This window comes from Engystomops pustulosus, unplaced genomic scaffold (assembly GCF_040894005.1).
Source record: "Engystomops pustulosus unplaced genomic scaffold, aEngPut4.maternal MAT_SCAFFOLD_645, whole genome shotgun sequence".
In the NCBI taxonomy this organism is placed as follows: domain Eukaryota; kingdom Metazoa; phylum Chordata; class Amphibia; order Anura; family Leptodactylidae; genus Engystomops; species Engystomops pustulosus.
This window is the reverse complement of record NW_027285524.1, coordinates 28307-35000: the sequence shown is the minus strand read 5'-3', so window position 1 is coordinate 35000 and position 6694 is coordinate 28307.

Sequence of the window (6694 nt, the reverse complement as noted above, 5' to 3'; positions counted from 1 at the left end):
GCTCCGACTTCCAAAGTGATGACGTCAGCGGGAGCAGCCGCTCGGCCGTATCCGGCGGCATGTCACTGTTCCCCGGCCAGACTTGGCGGCAAGTCCCGGGGACGAACAAGCCCATGGAAGTAGGGGCTCAGCGGGAGCAGCCAGTTGGCCTATCCGGCCACATGTCACTGTCCCCCGGCCAGACTTGGCGGCAAGTCCCGGGGAGGAACAAGCCCATGGAAGTAGGAGCTCCGACTTCCAAAGTGATGACGTCAGCGGGAGCAGCCGCTCGGCCGTATCCGGCGGCATGTCACTGTTCCCCGGCCAGACTTGGCGGCAAGTCCCGGGGACGAACAAGCCCATGGAAGTAGGGGCTCAGCGGGAGCAGCCAGTTGGCCTATCCGGCCACATGTCACTGTCCCCCGGCCAGACTTGGCGGCAAGTCCCGGGGAGGAACAAGCCCATGGAAGTAGGAGCTCCGACTTCCAAAGTGATGACGTCAGCGGGAGCAGCCGCTCGGCCGTATCCGGCGGCATGTCACTGTTCCCCGGCCAGACTTGGCGGCAAGTCCCGGGGACGAACAAGCCCATGGAAGTAGGGGCTCAGCGGGAGCAGCCAGTTGGCCTATCCGGCCACATGTCACTGTCCCCCGGCCAGACTTGGCGGCAAGTCCCGGGGAGGAACAAGCCCATGGAAGTAGGAGCTCCGACTTCCAAAGTGATGACGTCAGCGGGAGCAGCCGCTCGGCCGTATCCGGCGGCATGTCACTGTTCCCCGGCCAGACTTGGCGGCAAGTCCCGGGGACGAACAAGCCCATGGAAGTAGGGGCTCAGCGGGAGCAGCCAGTTGGCCTATCCGGCCACATGTCACTGTCCCCCGGCCAGACTTGGCGGCAAGTCCCGGGGAGGAACAAGCCCATGGAAGTAGGAGCTCCTACTTCCAAAGCGATGACGTCAGCGGGAGCAGCCGCTCGGCCGTATCCGGCGGCATGTCACTGTTCCCCGGCCAGACTTGGCGGCAAGTCCCGGGGGACGAACAAGCCCATGGAAGTAGGGGCTCAGCGGGAGCAGCCAGTTGGCCTATCCGGCCACATGTCACTGTCCCCCGGCCAGACTTGGCGGCAAGTCCCGGGGAGGAACAAGCCCATGGAAGTAGGAGCTCCTACTTCCAAAGCGATGACGTCAGCGGGAGAAGCCGCTCGGCCTATCCGGCCACATGTCACCGTCCCCCGGCCACACTTGGCTATAGGTCCCGGGGAGGAATAATGCCCATGGAAGTAGGAGCTCCTACTTCCAAAGGGGCAAGTCAGCGGGAGCAGCCACTTGGCCTATTCGGCCAAGTTTCACTGTTCCCCGGCCACACTTGGCTGTAGGTCCCGGAGAGGAATAATGCCCATGGAAGTAAGAGCTCCTACCTCCAAAGGGGCAAGTCAGCGGGAGAAGCCACTTGGCCTATCCGGCCACATGTCACTGTCCCCCGGCCAAGCTTGGCTGTAGGTCCCGGGGAGGAATAATGCCCATGGAAGTAGGAGCTCCTACTTCCAAAGGGGCAAGTCAGCGGAAGAAGCCACTAGTTCTATCCGGCCAAGAGTCACTGTTCCCCGGCCTTACTTGGCAGTAGGTCCCGGGGAGGAATAATGCCCATGGAAGTAGGAGCTCCTACTTCCAAAGGGGCAAGTCAGCGGGAGAAGCCACTTGGCCTATCCGGCCAAGAGTCACTGTTCCCCGGCCACTCTTGGCAGTAGGTCCCGGGGAGGAATAATGCCCATGGAAGTAGGAGCTCCTACTTCCAAAGGGGCAAGTCAGCGGGAGAAGCCACTAGTTCTATCCGGCCAAGAGTCACTGTTCCCCGGCTACACTTGGCAGTAGGTCCCGGGGAGGAATAATGCCCATGGAAGTAGGAGCTACTACCTCCAAAGGGTGAAGACACTTGGCTCTAAGTCCCCGAGAGGTATACTGCCCATGGGAGTAAGAGCTCCTACTTCCAAAGGGGCAAGTCAGCGGGAGAAGCCACTTGGCCTACCCGGCCAAGAGTCACTGTTCCCCGGCCACACTTGGCAGTAGGTCCCGGGGAGGAATAATGCCCATGGAAGTAGGAGCTCCTACTTCCAAAGGGGCAAGTCAGCGGGAGAAGCCACTTGGCCTACCCGGCCAAGAGTCACTGTTCCCCGGCCACACTTGGCAGTAGGTCCCGGGGAGGAATAATGCCCATGGAAGTAGGAGCTCCTACTTCCAAAGGGGCAAGTCAGCGGGAGAAGCCACTTGGCCTATCCGGCCACATGTCACTGTCCCCCGGCCACACTTGGCTGTAGGTCCCGGGGTGGAATAATGCCCATGGAAGTAGGAGCTCCTACTTCCAAAGGGGCAAGTCAGCGGGAGCAGCCACTTGGCCTATCCGGCCAAGTGTCACTGTTCCCCGGCCACACTTGGCTGTAGGTCCCGGAGAGGAATAATGCCCATGGAAGTAAGAGCTCCTACCTCCAAAGGGTGAAGACACTTGGCTCTAAGTCCCCGAGAGGTATACTGCCCATGGAAGTGAGAGCTCCTACTTCCAAAGGGGCAAGTCAGCGGGAGAAGCCACTTGGCCTATCCGGCCAAGAGTCACTGTTCCCCGGCCACACTTGGCAGTAGGTCCCGGGGAGGAATAATGCCCATGGAAGTAAGAGCTCCTACTTCCATAGGGGCAAGTCAGCGGGAGAAGCCACTTGGCCTATCCGGCCAAGAGTCACTGTTCCCCGGCCACACTTGGCAGTAGGTCCCGGGGAGGAATAATGCCCATGGAAGTAGGAGCTCCTACTTCCAAAGGGGCAAGTCAGCGGGAGAAGCCACTTGGCCTATCCGGCCACATGTCACTGTCCCCCGGCCACTCTTGGCTGTAGGTCCCGGGGAGGAATAATGCCCATGGAAGTAGGAGCTCCTACTTCCAAAGGGGCAAGTCAGCGGGAGAAGCCACTTGGACTATCCGGCCAAGAGTCACTGTTCCCCGGCCACACTTGGCAGTATGTCCCGGGGAGGAATAATGCCCATGGAAGTGGGAGCTCCTACTTCCAAAGGGGCAAGTCGGCGGGAGAAGCCACTTGGCCTATCCGGCCAAGAGTCACTGTTCCCCGGCCACACTTGGCAGTAGGTCCCGGGGAGGAATAATGCCCATGGAAGTAAGAGCTCCTACTTCCAAAGGGGCAAGTCAGCGGGAGAAGCCACTTGGCCTATCCGGCCAAGAGTCACTGTTCCCCGGCCACACTTGGCAGTAGGTCCCGGGGAGGAATAATGCCCATGGAAGTAAGAGCTCCTACTTCAATAGGGGCAAGTCAGCGGGAGAAGCCACTTGGCCTATCCGGCCAAGAGTCACTGTTCCCCGGCCACACTTGGCAGTAGGTCCCGGGGAGGAATAATGCCCATGGAAGTAGGAGCTCCTACCTCCAAAGGGTGAAGACACTTGGCTCTAAGTCCCCGAGAGGTATAATGCCCATGGAAGTAAGAGCTCCTACTTCCAAAGGGGCAAGTCAGCGGGAGAAGCCACTTGGCCTATCCGGCCAAGAGTCACTGTTCCCCGGCCACACTTGGCTGTAGGTCCCGGGGAGGAATAATGCCCATGGAAGTAGGAGCTCCTACTTCCAAAGGGGCAAGTCAGCGGGAGAAGAGCCACTTGGCCTATCCGGCCAAGAGTCACTGTTCCCCGGCCACACTTGGCAGTAGGTCCCGGGGAGGAATAATGCCCATGGAAGTAGGAGCTACTACCTCCAAAGGGTGAAGACACTTGGCTCTAAGTCCCCGAGAGGTATACTGCCCATGGGAGTAAGAGCTCCTACTTCCAAAGGGGCAAGTCAGCGGGAGAAGCCACTTGGCCTATCCGGCCAAGAGTCACTGTTCCCCGGCCACACTTGGCAGTAGGTCCCGGAGAGGAATAATGCCCATGGAAGTAGGAGCTCCTACTTCCAAAGGGGCAAGTCAGCGGGAGAAGCCACTTGGCCTACCCGGCCAAGAGTCACTGTTCCCCGGCCACACTTGGCAGTAGGTCCCGGGGAGGAATAATGCCCATGGAAGTAGGAGCTCCTACTTCCAAAGGGGCAAGTCAGCGGGAGAAGCCACTTGGCCTATCCGGCCACATGTCACTGTCCCCCGTCCACACTTGGCTGTAGGTCCCGGGGTGGAATAATGCCCATGGAAGTAGGAGCTCCTACTTCAAAAGGGGCAAGTCAGCGGGAGCAGCCACTTGGCCTACCCGGCCAAGTGTCACTGTTCCCCGGCCACACTTGGCTGTAAGTCCCGGAGAGGAATAATGCCCATGGAAGTAAGAGCTCCTACCTCCAAAGGGCGAAGACACTTGGCTCTAAGTCCCCGAGAGGTATACTGCCCATGGAAGTGAGAGCTCCTACTTCCAAAGGGGCAAGTCAGCGGGAGAAGCCACTTGGCCTATCCGGCCAAGAGTCACTGTTCCCCGGCCACTCTTGGCTGTAGGTCCCGGGGAGGAATAATGCCCATGGAAGTAGGAGCTACTACCTTCAAAGGGGCAAGTCAGCGGGAGAAGCCACTTGGCTTATCCGGCCAAGAGTCACTGTTCCCCGGCCACAATTTGCAGTATGTCCCGGGGAGGAATAATGCCCATGGAAGTAGGAGCTACTACCTCCAAAGGGTGAAGACACTTGGCTCTAAGTCCCCGAGTGGTATACTGCCCATGGAAGTAAGAGCTCCTACTTCCATAGGGGCAAGTCAGCGGGAGAAGCCACTTGGCCTATCCGGCCAAGAGTCACTGTTCCCCGGCCACACTTGGCAGTAGGTCCCGGGGAGGAATAATGCCCATGGAAGTAGGAGCTCCTACTTCCAAAGGGGCAAGTCAGCGGGAGAAGCCACTTGGCCTATCCGGCCAAGAGTCACTGTTCCCCGGCCACTCTTGGCTGTAGGTCCCGGGGAGGAATAATGCCCATGGAAGTAGGAGCTACTACCTCCAAAGGGGCAAGTCAGCGGGAGAAGCCACTTGGCCTATCCGGCAAAGAGTCACTGTTCCCCGGCCACACTTGGCAGTATGTCCCGGGGAGGAATAATGCCCATGGAAGTAGGAGCTACTACCTCCAAAGGGGCAAGTCAGCGGGAGAAGCCACTTGGCCTATCCGGCAAAGAGTCACTGTTCCCCGGCCACACTTGGCTGTAGGTCGAGGGGAGGAATAATGCCCATGGAAGTAGGAGCTCCTACTTCCAAAGGGGCAAGTCAGCGGGAGAAGCCACTTGGCCTATCCGGCAAAGAGTCACTGTTCCCCGGCCACACTTGGCTGTAGGTCCCGGGGAGGAATAATGCCCATGGAAGTAGGAGCTCCTACTTCCAAAGGGGCAAGTCAGCGGGAGAAGCCACTTGGCCTATCCGGCCAAGAGTCACTGTTCCCCGGCCACACTTGGCAGGAGGTCCCGGGGAGGAATAATGCCCATGGAAGTAGGAGCTCCTACTTCCAAAGGGTCAAGTCAGCGGGAGAAGCCACTTCGCCTACCCGGCCAAGTGTCACTGTCCCCCGGCCACACTTGGCAGTAGGTCCCGGGGAGGAATAATGCCCATGGAAGTAGGAGCTCCTACTTCCAAAGGGGCAAGTCAGCGGGAGAAGCCACTTCGCCTACCCGGCCGAGTGTCACTGTCCCCCGGCCAGACTTGGCGGCAAGTCCCCGGGAGGAATAATGCCCATGGAAGTAGGAGCTCCTACTTCCAAAGGGGCAAGTCAGCGGGAGAAGCCACTTGGCCTATCCGGCCACATGTCACTGTCCCCCGGCCAGACTTGGCGGCAAGTCCCGGGGAGGAATAATGCCCATGGAAGTAGGAGCTCCTACTTCCAAAGGGTCAAGTCAGCGGGAGAAGCCACCTCGCCTACCCGGCCAAGTGTCACTGTCCCCCGGCCACTCTTGGCTGTAGGTCCCGGGGAGGAATAATGCCCATGGAAGTAGGAGCTCCTACTTCCAAAGGGGCAAGTCAGCGGGAGAAGCCACTTGGCCTATCCGGCCACATGTCACTGTCCCCCGGCCACACTTGGCAGTAGGTCCCGGGGAGGAATAATGCCCATGGAAGTAGGAGCTCCTACTTCCAAAGGGGCAAGTCAGCGGGAGAAGCCACTTGGCCTATCCGGCCAAGAGTCACTGTTCCCCGGCCACACTTGGCAGTAGGTCCCGGGGAGGAATAATGCCCATGGAAGTAGGAGCTACTACCTCCAAAGGGGCAAGTCAGCGGGAGAAGCCACTTGGCCTATCCGGCCAAGAGTCACTGTTCCCCGGCCACACTTGGCAGTAGGTCCCGGGGAGGAATAATGCCCATGGAAGTGGGAGCTCCTACTTCCAAAGGGGCAAGTCAGCGGGAGAAGCCACTTGGCCTATCCGGCCAAGAGTCACTGTTCCCCGGCCACACTTGGCAGTAGGTCCCGGGGAGGAATAATGCCCATGGAAGTAAGAGCTCCTACTTCCATAGGGGCAAGTCAGCGGGAGAAGCCACTTGGCCTATCCGGCCAAGAGTCACTGTTCCCCGGCCACACTTGGCAGTATGTCCCGGGGAGGAATAATGCACATGGAAGTAGGAGCTACTACCTCCAAAGGGTGAAGACACTTGGCTCTAAGTCCCCGAGAGGTATACTGCCCATGGAAGTAAGAGCTCCTACTTCCAAAGGGGCAAGTCAGCGGGAGAAGCCACTTGGCCTATCCGGCCAAGAGTCACTGTTCCCCGGCCACACTTGGCTGTAGGTCCCGGG